Source organism: Mastomys coucha, unplaced genomic scaffold, assembly GCF_008632895.1.
Source record: "Mastomys coucha isolate ucsf_1 unplaced genomic scaffold, UCSF_Mcou_1 pScaffold15, whole genome shotgun sequence".
Classification (NCBI taxonomy): domain Eukaryota; kingdom Metazoa; phylum Chordata; class Mammalia; order Rodentia; family Muridae; genus Mastomys; species Mastomys coucha.
This window is the reverse complement of record NW_022196897.1, coordinates 49,719,804-49,738,309: the sequence shown is the minus strand read 5'-3', so window position 1 is coordinate 49,738,309 and position 18,506 is coordinate 49,719,804. Positions and strand designations below refer to the sequence as shown.

General features: G+C 38.3%; 1 protein-coding gene and 1 non-coding gene across 9 annotated transcripts in view; both read left to right on the top strand.

Moving 5' to 3' along the window:
- Kcnh7 (potassium voltage-gated channel subfamily H member 7) overlaps positions 1-18,506 on the top strand; it is a 467,665-nt gene that overhangs the window by 346,577 nt on the left and 102,582 nt on the right. The window lies entirely within an intron of this gene.
- LOC116092761 lies at positions 11,913-12,047 on the top strand. Its single transcript, XR_004119472.1, has one exon. It is a non-coding gene; the product is annotated as a small nucleolar RNA SNORA17 (small nucleolar RNA).

Below are 18,506 nucleotides of genomic sequence, written 5' to 3'. Positions count from 1 at the left end.
TATATATATATATATATATATATATATATATATATATATATATATGTAATGTGTTTCTTCCTGGCCCACCCTCATGATTTCTGTAATGAAAGTTCCTCATGTTTTATTTGTATCAGTTCTACTTCCATTTCAAAAGCATATATATATATATATATATATATATATATATATATATATATATATATGGAGGGACCATTGTCTTTTAGAACAAAAGGAGTCCTCTGAAGCAGATGACAGTTGAGCTGCTGGTGAGAGGTTTTTCTTAAGACTTATGGCAGAAATGGGGATGAGACATGAGAAAGTGAGTTGAGTCCATTCAGCTCGTTCATTCGATGTCCATGTGCCACTCAGTTTCTGTCATACTTTCATATGTACCCCTTGAGCTGTGATACTTATCTAAGTAATGTGAAAGGAGAAGAATATTACATCACGCCAGAGCAGGAACCAGGGCCCCCTTCTGGCAGCCTTGGCCTCTAGTCAGAGAATAACTGAGGATATTTCTGCCAAGAATCAAGGTCCTTGTCCCTAAATGGCCTGACTAGTTTCTATCTCCTGTTCTCATCAATGCATGCTAGAAAAGAGAACTTATAGACTGCATTACGGGAAAGTTGACCATAAGATTAGACACCAACAAAATATCTTTCAGGATTGGTTTACCATGGTTATACCCTGATAACTACAAAATGATATCAAATGCTATACCAGAAATCGAATCTGAATCTACAAGAAGCTAACCAGTGAAGTAACTCATGATCCTCTATGCTCTTAAACAGGTCTTAGCTACTTGTTGGAAATTCCATCATCCATTTTTGGTTCCAGATGTCTATATATTACTGTCAAGAATGATTAAGTGGGAAAAAATAGTTTGTAGCTGGCAAAATAAATGGTCAAAGCTTCCTTCAGAAGCCTAACTTGCCATTGCCAGAGCAATGATTCAGAGTTCAAAACTATTATTTCTATTCTGTGAAAATACAAGTCCCTACCCCAGTACACATTCTCTGTCATCTAGTATCACATCTGTGTATCATCACCATTTCAAGTCTAGTGCATTTTCAATCCTGTTTCCTAAAGGATGTTTCTTAACCTGAGGCAAATTTACACAGTGATGTACCATACCCTGTACTACTGTTCCTTTAACCGTGATAAATCATACCGGGATAGTGATGACGCCTGTATGGTCAGCCCATGGAAACCTTCCTCTGCTGTCTTAAAAGTTCCATGAAGAAAAAGAAAGAAATGCTGTAAGTGACTTTCTAAATCAATTATGGCATTTCACGTGCAAAACCAAAATAGTATTTTTTCAAGCAATATGAAACTGAAAATAAGAATTAGAACAAAACATTTTGCACCATTTACTTTTATTCTTCTGTGTATTTTTCTCTGTGAAGATGGAAATGACCTAAATGGGTTAGCTGCAAATAGAAAATAAAAAGCAAAACACCCCCTCTTTCCCCATGCCCTCTCTGAAGCCTACTGAATACAAACTCAATTTGCTTTGTTTACTCAAGACTTCTCCCTGTGGCGGGGATGTTTGCAATGAGTGAAAGGTGCTGGCAAGTACCAGCCAGCCAATCAGCCTGTACACTAAGAGCCCTGCAACTTTTTGGACTTGTCTGCTGTGCTCCACTTTTAAGGCCCATTGTGCTCTGAGCACTTCTGACATGCAAGGCTTGAGGTATTCTTCAGGCTGAGTCCACCCAAAGAGGTAAAAATCTGCAGACTATCCAGAATGACCAGAGTTTACAGGTTAACGGTTGCTTGGGGCCAGGTAAGAATCCCCTACTTCTCTTTTGCTGTTTTGAATACAGTTTTTCATTAAAATCAGGTATAACAATGCCATTCAGGGACAATGTTTATATGTCCATTCAAATTCTAGACATCTTGTTTCTAGAGTTCCAAGGTACTAAAATCAGAAATAAGTCTGATGGTCTGTTTCGAACCCATGAGCATTTTTACTGCTATAATAAAGGAATGTTGCAAGTGTGGTTTATGTGTTTGCACATAAACCATTTTTACCATCTTCAAAGCTGTATTTCTACAGTGATAATGGGATCTCATGTTGTGTATCTTCTAGCTTGAAAATATTCCCTGGGAAGATATTCACTTTTCAACTCACAAGGAAATGAAACATTGTGTTTTGCCATCATTACTTAGTAAAAATCATAATGAGGTTAACCATTGTCCCATCAATTATTTCAAGATTAGGTATGCTTAAATATTTCTAAAAGTGTATTTAATATAGTGCCCTAATGAACCTATGCTATTAACTGTAAAGAGCAAGTGATGTATTGCTTAGTAAAATGGAAGTTATTTAAAATGAACTGAAAAAAACCCTTTCATTAGTTTAAGATTTATAACTTTTATGTTAAATATACATAACATTAAAAATGTAAAATCTGCAAAAAAATCACCTTATTTTATCATTTGTCTTCATAATAAGGAAATGGTAATTCTAAGATAATGAAGGTTTTTGAAATACTGAATAGTGACCCAATTAAAGTGACCCAAGGTATTATTTGACAGTAATGCCAAGCAAATATTAATATTTTGATACACCCTTTATTATAAAAAATCTGCATCACAAGATTAATACTGAAAGTCTGTTCTATGTGTGGAGTTCCAGTGTAATTTGGATCAGACATTTTAGGAGTATTGTTTCAACAAGTTACTTTACTGAAAAAAACTAAAGACTGATTAATTGAGTTTCATTAATGGGAGACAGACTCCCTCATGGGATGCAGTATTCCAGAAAGGCTTCATCCAGATTTTGGATGTTTGGAACAGGCTTCTCAGTCTGCCTCACTGAAGGCAAACTGTTCCCTACAAAAGGTCTTCTCCAGTTGCAGCTCGTCAGGGTTAGTGTATTCTTGGTGGAATTATCTCACCCATTGATTGATGCCCTGGGAATTTTAGTGTTCATACAAACTAACAAATGTCCACCAGACAAGCACCAGCAATGCCCAGCTGGCTCTTTGTCCCCCATGGGAAATTTTCTCAGTTAGAGGCTGGTAATTGTTTAGTGCAGCTGCTGCTGTTTCAAGGGTGCCAGCTCATCTGAGCCAACTGTATGCACACAGCCATGACTCATGAGCCCGAGAAAGCACACATCAGGGGTGGGTGGGGGACTGCAAGGACTCCATTTTAAAATTGCCTTCTTCTTTGTCTACTATTTGAGGGAAAAATTCACAGTGAAAGGTACTTATTTAAGCAGTATAAATATCCTATATAGTCATGAATTTCAGCTATAGAAGTACATTATAATCTTGCTGTTTTTGAAAACACTTGTATATATATCAACAGTCTTACCTCTACTGTATATGTTACAATAACAGCTATATTGTAAGAACTGTAATTTCTTACATACACACACACACATGTGCATGCAAAACACACACACAAAAACCACATACACACAAATATACACAGTCCCAAAACACCATACACACACAAACATCGCACACAGTGGTATAGATCAAAGAAAGATTGGTATGCAGAGTGAAGAAGAACCTTATAGTGAATATATATGGAAGCCTGAGTAACTGGCTTCATGCCAAGATAGCTGGCATGAGAGTTTGCTGTAGAGTTTCCAAAAATATTCTAGAAATACCAGAAATACATTTTTGTGAGGAAAAAGAAAGGATCAGTACTCTGAGGCGATTTGAATTCATTAAGGCTTTATTGTCAATTAGAGAGAGCAATCTTATCCACGATATTACTTGCTTCAGTAGTATGCAAATGGTATAATTAGACAGTGTCATCATACTACACATACACTAAGTTGTCTCCAGGGATCTATATAGTATATATAATAGGACAAAAGTTTTGGCACATCAAGCACCTATTGTTGAGTAAGAAATTAACCTCAGTCTTCATGTCTGGAACAATAAACATTTGCTGCCTCGCAGCTCTGGTCAGGAATTGAGGACAAGTTTCCTTGGGAGTGTCTGTGGGTTACTCTAGGTCTTTTGCAAGGCTGACAAGGAATCTGTAAGTCACAGCTGCAATAAAGTATCTATTGGTCATAACTATGGACATCTCTAGAATAAATTAGGAAAAGGGTATTTTTCCCTTCTCATTTATAGTTATAGGACTCAGAGATATATGCTGTCCTTGAGATTTCCACCAGGGATTCCTCTCACCACCTTCCTTTTCCTCTGGAGGCAAAGATGGTGTAAGAGAGTATCACAATACAAAGACACTGTTTATTTGTAACTTAGTATTAGTAACACCCTTATGTCTTGCTACTATATTCTGTCAGGAGAGTAAAGTCTATAAGTGCAGCCTACAATCATGAGGACAGGTTTCCAAAAGAAGGAGAAATCATTGGAGACCACCTGAGAGACTGATTACCACATGGAGGGACTATCTTGCTGTCAGAGCCACTAATTTTCATACATTCCAATAAAACTTCCTTTATTCTGGTGAAGTGCTCCATAGCAACTGAAAATCTGAGTGGACAGAGCATGTGTGTGGAGTTTAGAGGATAACCTGTGAAAGTTGGGTCCCTCCTCCCATCGCATGGGTTATGAGGCTCAAGTTCAGATGGATGGCCAGGCTTGGTGGTTATTTCAATCATTTGTTGGGACATCTGCTAGTTCTAAATGGTCTTCAAGATCTTGGGCTTTTAAACTAAGAAGTGTAATGTTTGTTTGTTTGTTTGGAATTTATACCAGTTTACTCAGATATATAAAGACATCACAAGTCAAGCTACTGGAATGTTGGCTCAGAGCTCCCCCTCTTAAGAGCCTGATGCTGTGAACCCATCCTCTGTCACATCTTGTCAGGCTAGTCTGCAGATGGGCAGGTGTGTGAGTCACAGTACAGTGAATAGGCAAAGTGCTAAGATCACAGTACGTTCTCCCTAGCACTCTGTGACACCCTCAGTTGTGCTGTCTCCACCTGTCATAGGCATGTCAGTTTTAGGTTAGTTTGTCCTTCTGTTCATTTCAGTCCCAGATTAAGGCAACTCACAGCCCGGAATGTTTGTCAGCTCATGGTTCAGGAATCCACTCTCTGTCTCTTATATTTGGATAGGAAATACTGATGCCTTCTCTTTAACAGATTTTTTCAATTTAATTTTTTATTGGATATCTTCTTTATTTACATTTCAAATGTTATCCCCTTTCCTAGTTCACTCCCCTTGGGACCCCCCTGCTTCTATGAGTGTGTTCCTACACCCACCCACTCACTCCCACCTCTCCACCCTCAATTTCCCTGCACTGGGGCATCTATCAAGCCTTCATAGAACCAAGGACCTTTCCTACCATTGATGCATGACCAGGCCACCCTCTGCAACATATACAGCTGGAGCCATGTGTACTCCTTTGTTGATGGCTAAAAGCTGGGAGCTCTGTGGGGACTTAGTGGTTGATATTGTTGTTCTTCCTGTGGGGTTGCAATCTCCTTCAACTGCTTCAGTCATTTCTCTAACTCCCCTATTGGGAACCCCATGCTCAGTCCAATGGTTGGCTGTGAGGATCCTTCTCTGTATCTGTAAGGCTCTGGCAGGGCCTCTTAGGAGACAGCCATATAAGGCTCCTTTCAGCATTCATGTCTTGGCAATGTAATTTCTAACTGCGGTTATGCCACATGATGTTATGGTGCTGGAATGTTTATACAACACATGGGCACTCAATTTTTCACTGAAAAATTAGTTTTTATAGAATTAATGTGAAGATTGAGAAAAAAAATAATGCTTGGTGTAGGTCTTTACACCATGGTGTCTATTTTTACAAAGAATCCCATAGCACTGTGATTATAAGACCCTCATTATTGTCTGGAGTTATTTGATAGAAAACTATAAAACAATATGAACTAATACTCTGAGCTTATTTTTAACTAACACTGATGTTAACATTGTCTAGAAATGTTTGCCCTTAAATCTTATATTACTGAGGACTTTGTACATAGCTATAAAGTGGTTTGATCAAATCCAACCCCATTTGCTTCCCTCCAGTTCTGCCTCTATCCTGTAGCTGCTTGTATTCTAATGCTAGTTGGGTTCCCCAAAAGTTTACATGAGAGAGTCTGAAGGTAGCTTCTGGGAACCTGCGCCCAGTTAATTCCATTTGGCAAGTAAAGATACCACCAGCCAATAGCTGGAAAGGAGAGAGAGAGCAGGATTTAGGGTTCCTGGGCTTGGGACTGTGAGGAAGAGAGGAGAAAGGAGAGAGGCCATGTCTGAGGAGTGTGCAGGGCAGAGAAGCAGCACCGCCATGTAAAGGAGCCAAGAGAACGGGGCTAGAGGGATGCTCTATTGGGTCAGGAGCAACTAATGTGTAACATAGACATTAGTAAATAGTTACGTAGAATAATTGTTGGGAGGTAGATTCTAACAGCCTGGAGGGTAGACAGTTGCCAACTCTTGTGCTGCTTAAGGCATATTAAAATATAAAGGCTGTATGTATGTCTTTCATTCAGGAACATAAACAATTGAGTTGGGAAGCAACCCTGTGCTGGGGATTTACAAAAATATTATTATATTATTGGGCACCATATATAGTAATTCCAGGAATATGTAGTATTCCACCATATGTAGTAATTGCAGGAATTTCCAACCTCAGTAAGCCCATATAAAAAACACACAATCAAGTTATTATAATTATAAGCTACATGCCTAGATTGGGAAGATCCAACACTATATTAACTTATTCCGTGAGTATGTGATGGACTGCTTGTTGGGGGGCAACTTTCTTGAGGAAATGGCATTAACATCAGAATACAAACAGCATCAGGCCAATACACAACACTATCCCATTTACATTATTCAACATGTGTGCTTAAAAAAAAAATACTCACAAATCCACTTAGTGCTGCTTCTGTGTTACATAGGTGTAAAACCATCTGCCTGAGGATATTCAGCCACACAGTGGCTAGATAGGACTCTCCTTCCTCAGTTGCCAGCATCTCCTCAGATACGGTTGGGACTTCACCAATCCCTAAACCCATCCATTCTAGATTATTATGCATGCCATCAAAGCCACAGTGAGCTCATGAGTTCATGTGTACAACATCCCTGTGTTACACCATAATTACTATTTCACTATAGATGTCTACTCACTGTAGCTCTTACACTTATCTTTCCATCCTCTCTTCTGAAATGATCTCTGAACCTTAAAAGGCAGGGGTGTCAAATAGATGTATCACTCAGAGATAGGCACATGTTGGCCAGCTCTGGCTTTCTATATTAATTGTCATCTACTATAAAGAGAAGCTCTGTAATGGTCAATTTGTTACTATGTCTGTGTCAGAATAAAGGTACCAGATTCTGTCATGAGTTCTGTGACCTAGAAAGGCATGGAGCTTTTACCCAGTTAACTACTTAAGTTACATCTGTGAAACAGGTTTTTATTTTATTTTATTTTATTTTATTTCAGTTTTATTGCACTATGATGAAAAAGATACATGATTTCAATTTATCTGAATTTGTTAACATTTAAAAACATATTTTGAGTAAATAGAATTAAATCACATTCTTGTTTCCTTTTGTATCCCAACTCCTCCCAGAGACCCCCCTTCAAATACCTACAGTACCTTTTTTGTTTTATTCTTTACAATTTATAAAATATAACAATAAAAATGAGTTTTATAAAAATAGTTTGATATAAAACAACAATCAATTTAACAGTCTTATGTAGATACTTGTCTACAACAATACTGAAAAAATATACGTTTTTCTCAATATAAATTTTAAATAACTCCAAATATATTAACTTTATATTTTAAAATAATACATCATAATTAGTATTTTTTAAATGAACATAAAAATATAAAGTCTTTTTGTTTATTTGTTTGTTTTCTATTTAGTAGAGCTTGAAATTTTGGCCTGTGGTACAAGACCAAAATAAGAACAATTTTTAGACATTGGATTTCATTGTAATAAGGCTGTACTTCAATGACCCTCACATCACCAAAGGATTTTACCTCCATCATAGCTAAGCTGAGAGTTGACAGTTCTGCTGCACCAAGGAATGAATTGTAGGCACGATTTTTGGATACAGACTTCCTCCTATGGTTAAAGCTCTTTGACTTGAGTGAGTGACTTTATTCTCAGCCCACAGAGAACATGTTACATTCATTTAAGAAATGGTGTGTGTATTAAGATGATCTATCCATAAAGTCATTCACCAACTGTTTCAATGAACAATGGTCCTGCTTGGAAGGTGGCACAGACATTAATTAGGTGAGGGTAAGAATTTGGTTCATTAGCTGTGATAATTTGGAAAAGCATTCATCTCAGAGAAAGAGTAACTTATAAGGTCCTCTTCTGGCTGTATAAATACTTTTGAAATATGTAAGCTGTTCTGAAAACCACAGTAAGTGTAAAAACATGAAATAAATAATACTACTAATAGAGAGACTGAGATAGGAGAAGCCAGATTTCAAGACCATTATGTGGTACACAGCAAGACACTGGCATGTACAAACAAGCAGAAAGAGTATATGGATTGTACAATATTGGACCTATTTTTCCAGTTACCAAATTAGAGAGACCATTGGATGTCAGTCAACAAATTTCTAATTCCTCAATTTTTGGATTTTAATCAATTAGGATATGTTGGTAATATTAATTTTTATATTGAGAGATATTAAGAAAAATTAATTGTTAATTCCTGTTGTTTTTGTTGTAAGAGGTGGAATTAGGTTTGTGTGGGTTTATTGAAAGATTACTTTCTTGCTTCTTCTAGGGTGTAGTTTTGCTTCTTATATTGGTGTTTTACATCTATTATCCTTTGTAGGGCTGGATTTGTGGAAAGATATTATGTAAATTTCATTTTGTTGTGGAATATCTTGTTTTCTCCATCTATGGTAATTGAGAGTTTTGCTGGGTATAGTAGGCTAGGCTGACATTTGTGTTCTTGTAGGGTCTGTATGGCATCTGCCCAGGATCTTCTAGCTTTCATAGTCTCTGGTGAGAAGTCTGGTATAATTCTGATAAGCCTGCCTTTATATGTTACTTGACCTTTTACTTTACTGCTTTTAAAATTCTTTATTTAGTGCATTTGGTGTTTTGATTATTATGTGATAGGAGGAATTTCTTTTATGGACCAGTCTATTTGGAGTTCTATAGGCTTCTTGTATGTTCATGGGCATCTCTTTCTTTAGGTTAGGGAAATTAAGTTTCTTCTATAATTTTGATGAAGATATTTACAGGCCCATTACCTTGGGAATCTTCACTCTCTTCTATACCTATTATCCTTAGGTTTGGTCTTCTCATTGCATCCTGGATTTCCTGGATGTTTTGGGTTAGGAGCTTTTTGCTTTTTGCATTTTCTTTGACTGTTGTGTCAATGTTTTCTATGGTGTCTTCTGCCCCGAGGTTCTCTTCTATCTCTTGTATTCTGTTGGTGATGCTTACATCTATGACTCCTGACTTCTTTCCTAGGTTTTCTATCTCCAGGGTTGTCTCTCTTTCTGATTTCTTTATTGTTTCTATTTCCACTTTTAGATTCTGGATGGTTTTGTTCATTTCCTTCAATTGTTTGATTGTGTTTTCCTGTAGTTCTTTAAGGGATTTTGTGTTTCCTCGTTAAGGGCTTCTAGCTGTTTACCTGTGTTCTCCTGTATTTCTTTGAGGGAGTTATGTCTTTCTTAATGTCCTGTATCATCATCATCATGAGAAGTGATTTTATATCTTGCTTTTCCCGTGTGATGATGTGTCCAGGACTTGCTATGGTGGGAGTACTGGGTTCTGATGATGCCAAGTAACTTTGGTTTGTGTTGCTTATATTCTTACGCTTGCCCCACATCATCTGGTTATCTCTAGTGCTACCTGCCCTTGCTAAATCTGACTGGAGCCTGTCCTTCCTGTGATCCTGGTTGTGTCAGAACTCCTCAGAGTCAAGCTGTCTCTGTGATCCTGTGATTATCCTGGGCTTGTTAGAGCACCTGGGAGTGGAGCTTCCTCTGAGTGTTGTGGGACTAGCTGTGGAGTTTGCGCCCAAGGTCTGCTCAGGACATCAGCTTGCCTAGACAGACTTGGAAGCAACCAGAGCCACTGGGCTGGTGGAGTTCCTGTATGCCTGGGTCCTGCTGGTCCCAGTTACTCCTGGTTTGGGACAGATGTGTCCTCCTCACCTCCAATCCTCTGATCCTAGACAGATCAGAGTGCCTGGGAGGGGAACCACCTCTGGATGCTGTGGGACTGGATGCAAAATTTGGGTCCAAGGTCTGCTTAGGGCACCAGCCCAGACAGACTGGCATGAAACAGGTTTTAAGTGTAATTAGAAAGTGAGTGGCTATTCTTTTCTTTTCTTTTAGATGTTTTCTTTATTTACATGCCATCCAATACCTCCTTTCCCAGGTTCCCCTCTGAAAAAAAATTAAATAAAATAAAATAAGAAAACAAAAACAAAAGCAAACCCTTGTTCCCTCCCCCTCCCGCTGCTCACCACCCCACCCTCTCCTGCTTACTGGCCCTGGTATTCCCCTACACTGGGGCATAGAACCTTCACAGGGCCAAGGTCCTCTCCTCCCACTGTGCCATCCTCTGCTACATATGCTGCTGGAGCCATGGGCCCCACCATGTGTATTCTTTAGTTGGTGGTTTAGTCCCTGGGAGCTCTGAGGTTACTAGTTAGTTCATATTGTTGTTCATCCTAAGGGGCTGCAAGCCCTTCAGCTCCTTGGGTCCTTTCTCTAGCTCCTTCATTGTGGACCCTGTGCTCAGTCCAATGGATGACTGTGAGCCTCTACTTCTGTATTAGTCAGGTACTGTCAGAGCCTCTCTGGAGACAGCTATATCAGGCTCCTGTCATCCAGCACTTGCTGGCATCTGTGAGTGGTTATTCTTACAACATTCATGCCACAATTATAACAGTACCTTTTTCTCAAACTTCTATTTGAGAGACTCCAGTGTATCCAAATTGGTTTCCTCTAGGAAGGTTTTATACACACATAATTCCAGCCTAGGAGACTCTTCTCAGTCTTCTCCAGTTACTATGATTAATTCTATCACGATACTAAGCACATTTAGCGTCTATTTCTTAATGTGCTGTGAATGCTGTTTGTTTACTATATTGTGGAACATACTAAAATGTGAGCTCTTCCAAAGTAAAATTGAATGTTTTGTTTCTGTGTGCATGGAAACTAGCTCGGGACTACCATAGTAAGTTTTCAATAAATCATGAGGTGAACGATTTAATAAATGAATGAATGATTTGTGATATCTTGATATAGTCTCTTTCTCTACTTGATTCTACTTCCCACACCTACTAAAAACTCCAAATCTTGTTTCCATAAGCACTTTTCTTCTATTTATTTGAAGAGACAGCTCCTTGAACATGAGTTGTTTAGATCAAAGAACATGCATTTTTACGGTAGTAGTTCCTAAATTACAATTTAGATGAAAGTCAGTGTTTCACTGACTTCCTGTTATTTTGTGTTTTGAAGTCTATAAGTTGATAATAACAGCATCATGTCACAAGCCTTTCTATTGCTCACAGCCTCCTCACAAACCTTTTCCAAGGCTTCATTTTTTTTTTCTGGCTGCTCTCTAACACTTCCAAAACTACATGCAAGTATACACATGTGAGCTTACCTATATGTCAACATTAAAATATAATAGCACATCAGAATAACTATAATGAATTTGTTACAGTCACTTGTTAACATCCCTATGTCCAAGCATTTCTTACACTCTAAAAGCAAAGTGTAAAAAGTCAGATTTGAAAAATCTTTGAACTTTTACTTGCACATTAAAAATATTTGAGGATGATGACCCTTGATACTGAACTTTCTAGATTACAAAACTTTGAGAAATAAATTTCTCTTGTTTATAAATTACCCAGCAACCACAGAGAACCAAAACTTTTGCATAAATGTCCATTTTCCCCTGATGAGCTAGCATAGTAAATTACATTTAGAATTCAGTAAAAATTGATTTTACAAATTTTACTTTAAAAATCACTTTCCCTGCCCCTAGAAGGGTTGCAGGTGTGGCTGCTGTGTCACATGTGCATCAGTAGGGGGCAAAGAGGAGAGAGGCTATGTCTACAGTCAGTGTTCTGACCTCTGAACATCTGAATGATGGTAAGTAGCCTAACATTCCCTGAAAAATGTGAACCTGAGACAACCACTAATCCAGAGCAAGAGGCCTTGGACAGGGAGCTAGCCTTTCACATTGTAGGATACGGGCATGGGAGATCTGGCCCTACTACTCTTCTGCACAGTGCTAGTACTGGAGAGAGCATACCCTGTACTCCACTTGGACAGCACAGTACAGCTGACCCTGGTGACTAGTGGACCCAGAGAGCATGGGAGAGCTGGCCCCAGCCACACTGTTCTGCTGTGCAGTGACATGATTGAGAGAGAGATGACACTCTCCCCTTTGCCATTTACAGCAGGCAGAAGAGCTAGCTCTTCTGATGAAGAGAAGGTCATCAGATCTGGAGAGCTAGCTCTGTCCCTCACCTTCTACAGTACTCAAAAGAACAGACCAACACCTCACCTTGTCCTAGATATGGGGGTTGTGGTTAGCCAGACCCATGGATGTGAGTATGGGTGAGCTGAGGTGTGAACTGTGGAGAGATGTCCTTCTTTCTTGCCTCCCCTCACCATCTATGGCCAAAAGGATATATGCTCCTGGGGTCTTGAGAGTAAGAGAATAGGCCATGTATCTCACTGACTGTAACTCTCTAGAAAGCAGGCCCTAGACCTCATCTTGGCAGCAGGGTAGAGCTGGCCCTGGTAGCAGGGGCATTCTGGTGAGCCAGCCCTGAAGGTATGAAAGCAGGAGAGCTGGTGGACTTACCAGCTCAGATACCTCTCAGGCCCACATTCAGAACTTTGAATTGGCCCACCCCAACATCTATCCCATCTATGAACTACTGAAGTGAATTAAGGGGTGGTCCTACAGATCCAAAACTGTAGGATCTTAATGACACAGAGCAACATTGGGTATATGAGAGGATTCATTGAAATGAACATTGGTGAACAAAGAAGTGTGAACAAATAGTACATACTGTGACACACTACAGCTTCCACAATGAGGTTTTTTTTCTCATTGGGGAGGTTGCAAGGGTGAAGGACTTGTATGAGGAGACACTATGAGTGGGATTGGAGGGCATGATGTGAAATTTATAAAGAACTAATAAGAATTAATTTTTTAATGAAGTCTTTCTTTTAGAGGTAGACATTGTACTCTCATGATGTAAAAAACCAAGATAAATAAACATTTCCCCAGTTGAAAGTTGTCATATATACGTAAGCATGGAATTATTTTCAGTCAGAAGTGAAGCAAACACCAACATAATATAAAACAGTGATACTCAGACCTTTACTTTTTACTATTTTGAAAATTTGCTTACTAATGAATGAAGTTTTGTTTGTCCCTGTGATCTGTTATAATTTTATTTTTTAAAATTTTTATTGGTTATTTTGTTTATTTACATTTCAAATGTTATCCCCTTTCTCAGCTTCCCCTCAGAAACCCCCTATCCCATCCTCCCTTCCCCTGCTTCTATGAGGCAGTTCCCCCACCCACCCACTTCTGCCTCTCTGTCCTAGCATTCCCCTACACTGGGGCAACGAGCCTTCACAGGAACAAGGACCCCTTCTCCTGTTGATGCCCGCCTAGGCCATCCTCTGCTACATATGTGGCTAGAAACATGGGTCCCTCTATGTGTACTATTTTAATTACAAGATTATCTTCTTTTCCACGGGAAATAGTCACTTTCAATTTCTCAGCAGCACAATAACTTCTGGTCACACCCCTAGCAACAGATAGTATGCTCCCTCTTCCAGCCCTTTATATGGAATACTTCAGGCTGCTTTTTTTTTTCCCCAATGTCTTGTAAATTCCCAGAATACAAATTCCCACTGCCAGAGAAGAAAGAGCAAAATTTATCTGGAAGACAAACAGAATTATTTAGAAATAATATACAATGATAAGTAGCCTCACTCCACCAGAGGGTATGTAAGCAGAGATCCAGACTGAGCTGGTCTTTCCATTTTGTAGTAATACTTTCCCCTTATCCTTTACTTGTATTTAATTAATGTTTAGCATGCTAGAATCACTGCTCCTCGTTTCAGAACACATTGTTTAAAAAGTTAGTATTGAGCTAACTTGATGCTTCTTCTCTCTGAAAAATAAACAAACAAACAAAAAGCCTGGGGTCCAATTTGTGCTAGCCATCTGCCTCTGGGCACGGATCCTGCCCTAGAATGTGTTTGATATACCCAGTGTCTCCCCACTGAAGAAACTTGTTGTTTTTTCCTCTCCCCCAACAGCTATCATTTATGAATAGCTTCTTGGCTAGGAGTGAGTCTTCCCTTTACCCTAGGCTGGAATTTTGTCTAGCATGGTTTTATGCAGGTCTTGTGCATACTGCCACAGTCTCTCTGAGTTCATACAGGCATATGGCCTGTTGTACCTGGAAACCGCTGTTTCTTTGAAGGCAATCATCAATGCTGGTTCTTACAATCTTTCCATTCCAGGTTCCTCATAGGTGCCTGAGCATTAAGATGAAGTATATGATATAAGCATCCACTTAGGGCTTAATATTAAAAGTTTTAATCTCTGTGCATTAGCGAGTTGTGGGTTAATTAATTGTTAATTAATACCTACTCCAAGAACAAGCTTCTGTGATGAAGATTGAGTAATGCATTGGCCAATGGGTATGCATAGCAGTAATGTAGTAGGTATAAGAATGGAGTCAGTATAGCCTGTAATGCCTGGGGGAGTCTGTAGGACCCCAATGACCATCAATTCAAACTTTAACTAGAGTGTGAAATCCAGAAGTTGAGGAAAACACTATCTTACATGCTAATGTCAAATGAAGTCTGAATACGTTACCAGTGAAAAGCCTAAAATAAGTTATCAATGAGACTGAATTAGTAAGAACTATTTAAGATACAAGTTGCACTAAAGGACAGCATTACCGATTTGTCATTTAAAATTCAAAAGAACATCTCAAAAGAAATAATCCATGTGTTTTGCTATTCATCCACGTTCAATAGAAAATTGAACAGGATAATTTCAAAGTTGGGTTTGAAAGAAAACCTAGAATATTTTATATACTGGTAAGACACAAAAGCTGCAATGAAGAAATCAAGAAAAGTGATGCACATGTACAATTGTACTTTACACATTTAATAAGCTGGCAGTTACTCAGAAAATTGTGCTCCCCATGAAGAGGCACACAGTGGCTTGATTTCCACTTGTTTCTTGAATGTACAATGCCTTATGTTTCAGTTACGTTCATGCTTCCACCTAGGAGGAATAAAAAAAAACTTATTAACTTTCTTTTTCCTAAAAATATCAAGGCTAAAATTTTTCTGATGAGGTATAAGGTATAATATCAGCCAAAAGGGAATTTGTGACCATTTAGAATCAAGAAAAATTGACCTCCCACGAAGTTATCCCTGAGAAGTGATGTGAGAAACAGAATGCCTGTGATTATTCATACAACGTTACTGCTTCTTCATTGAGCCTTCTAAATAAGCTAAAATACCATTCTCATTTCTCTTCATCTATTTTAAATTATGCATGTGCTTATTGGTTGAAAGTTACAACTGAAATCAAAGGTGATTTGTTTTTAGTGAACTGTATCATAATTGTTCTATATGACTTGAAAAACAATGTTGTCAGAAGACTCTGTTTGATAACACTATCTCATTGATACCCTTAGGTAACTTTTGAGTATAGCTGTCTTTATATTATAAGTCAGTCTTATATTTAAGTTGATGACTCAACATGAATTTTAGTATTAGCTTAATATTTTTCCTCTCTTGAAGGCTCTAGTAATATATAATTAAGATAAAAGTATTTTTTATAGTTTTCACTTATCATGCAACTTTATTCCATATCCTGAGGATAGAGCATCTTTTAAATATTTTCATAATTTTTTCTTATGCAAACCTGATTTCTGCTAAACCTTTGCTAAGGAGGAAAGCAGAAGAAAGTGAGGGACAGAGATAAATGAGGAAAGGGAAAGAGAGGAGAAGTATAAAAACATAGGCAGAAGAGTTAACAGCAAATTCTCTGGAAGTCATCTCTTTATACTTTTGTGGTTATATTAGTTTAGCTTCTAGTATATTGACATTTATAATCCTTGTTCTCCTGGGTCCCATTGAAGTTTGTCAGGTCTCCAAGAAGAACAAATCCAGGAGGCAAATGAGAGCCTTCCAGGAACCTGTTACTAAAGTAAATGACTTGAGTAAATTCTTGCAATTAAAATAAGGTATCATAGACTCTTATCCAGCTCCTACCCATCAGATGTGATCTAACTAAGTAGGACTCATCAACTTCCCCTCAGATAGAAATATCCCTGTTGTCAAATCTGCTTCCTAATGCATTAGCTCCTTTTCTTATTTGAAGATTTAACTGGAAGAAAAGGTTACTGTTCTCTATGTTTATAGAATACAATATGATGCTTTGGTACACATCTCCATTGTGGAGTAATAAAAATAGCTAATTAATACATCCATCTCAAACCAATTCTCAGCTCACATGTGAAAGTTAGCAGAGCTTTTGCCTTGGGAGTTTTCAGAAACTTTCCTTCTACGTGCAAACCATCTGTTCCTCAGGCAAGATGCCACCCATAGCTTCATTGAGACCTTGAGCAAATTTTCTACTAGTGATAACTGTTGGTATGTTTGTTATTAGTCTTTGATAATTTAATACAGAATATTTCAATCATAATTTTCCTGTCCCTTAACTCCTCCCAGATTCTCTAACCTTTCCTACCCATCCCTATCATATTTTTTCTTACTATTATAAGAGAAAGAAAGAAAGAAAGAAAGAAAGAAAGAAAGAAAGAAGGAATGAAGAAAGGAAGAAAGAAAGAAAGAAGGAAGGAAGGAAGGAAAAAAAAGAGAGAATAAACGATATTAAAACACAGACAAGCCTCTGTAGTGTTGTAGTATAGTCCTGAGCACAGGACCTGCCTTGAGATGTGTTTTTGAAATACTCAGTGTCACTGTATTTAAAAAAGCTGATTTTCACTCTTCTATTGTTTATCAATTGCAAATAACTTCTTGGCTAAGAGTGAAACTTTGTGCCCACTTCTCCTCCTCCATTCTGAGGCTGTCTGGCTTGAGCCTGTGCAAGTCTTATGTATCTTGTTACACTCTATGTGAGTTCGTATGTGTATCAGCCTTGTTGCTTCCATAAAATACTGTTTTCTCACAAGCATATGCCACCTCTGGTTCTTAGGATCATTCTGCCCCCTCCTCTATGTGGATCTCTGAGTCTCGGGGACATGACTATGAAGCAGACATCTCACTCAGGGCTAGCGCTCAAAAGTCTCTCACTCTCAGTACATGATCTGTTTACATGTTGTCCACCTCTGTTTTAATCACCACCTACTGCAAGAAGAAACTTCTGTGGGGATGGTCGAGGGATACACTAAGCTGACAGCCGACATAGTGTCTAGTTACGTTTTATCTTCTTTGTACCTATTTGTCCTCTTCAGTCCTCATCTTTTTCTAACAGAAGCAGAATGTGTCTCTCATCTCTTTCTCTCTCCTAGTCTCATCCACTATCTCTGCTTCTTACATGATGATGTGAAGATTAAAAATAAGATTGTAATCCCAAGATATTCACAAAAGACTTTGCTCGCCATCAAGTGTTGGGGGTGGGGGAGGAGTGGTATGCGTGTTGATGTGGGTGTGGAAATGTACAGACAGTATGAGTGCCCGTCTGTACAGAAGTCATGTCTTCTTTGATGCGTTCCCACTGTGTTTTGAGACAAGTTTTCTCTCTGAACTTTAAGCATATCAATTTGGCTAGACTAGATCCCAAAAACTCTAGGGATATGCCCCCAGTGCTAGAGTTACAGGTGCATGCTTGCATGCTATTGTGCTCTTCTTCTAAGCCAGGGGTTCTACTGTCTTATAGGTAATGGATAACTCTGAAAATTGGATAAAGGGAGTAAATATTTATTCCCTGAGAAACATATATCTCTATATAATATAAAGTAACACCTTTCAAACCTTAAGAATCAACTTTTTCAAGTTAGCATAAAGAACACAGTTCTAAACCTGATTTATAGCAGAACCTGTACCTATGTATATCTGATTTTCACAAAACCAAACAGTAGTATGTCCTCAAAAGCGCTCTCTCTCTCTCTCTCTCTCTCTCTCTCTCTCTCTCTCTCTCTCTCACACACACACACACACACACACACACACACACACACACACACCTTTATCTCCATAGGCCAGTTTTAAAGTTTAGAAAATCATTTGAACTCAGAACATTAAATGATTATGTTACTTCATTTTACCATCTTATTTCATTGAAAACCACTTCTTTCATGACAGATTTAAAATGTGGTTCTTTTGCATATTTTTGAATGTCTGGGTAGTCATCATTAGAGAATGCCTGCTTTGATGGTGCTTAGCCAGTTTAGCTCAAATCATATGTTAAAACGCTGGAGAATTTGTCTTTCCTAGTGCTATATAAGCTATCTGATTCACTTTGTTACTCAACACTCTTCCCAGGAGATGTGAATATAGCAAGCCTATTAGTTTAATAAAAGTCTCAAGTCAAAGGTAAACCATCT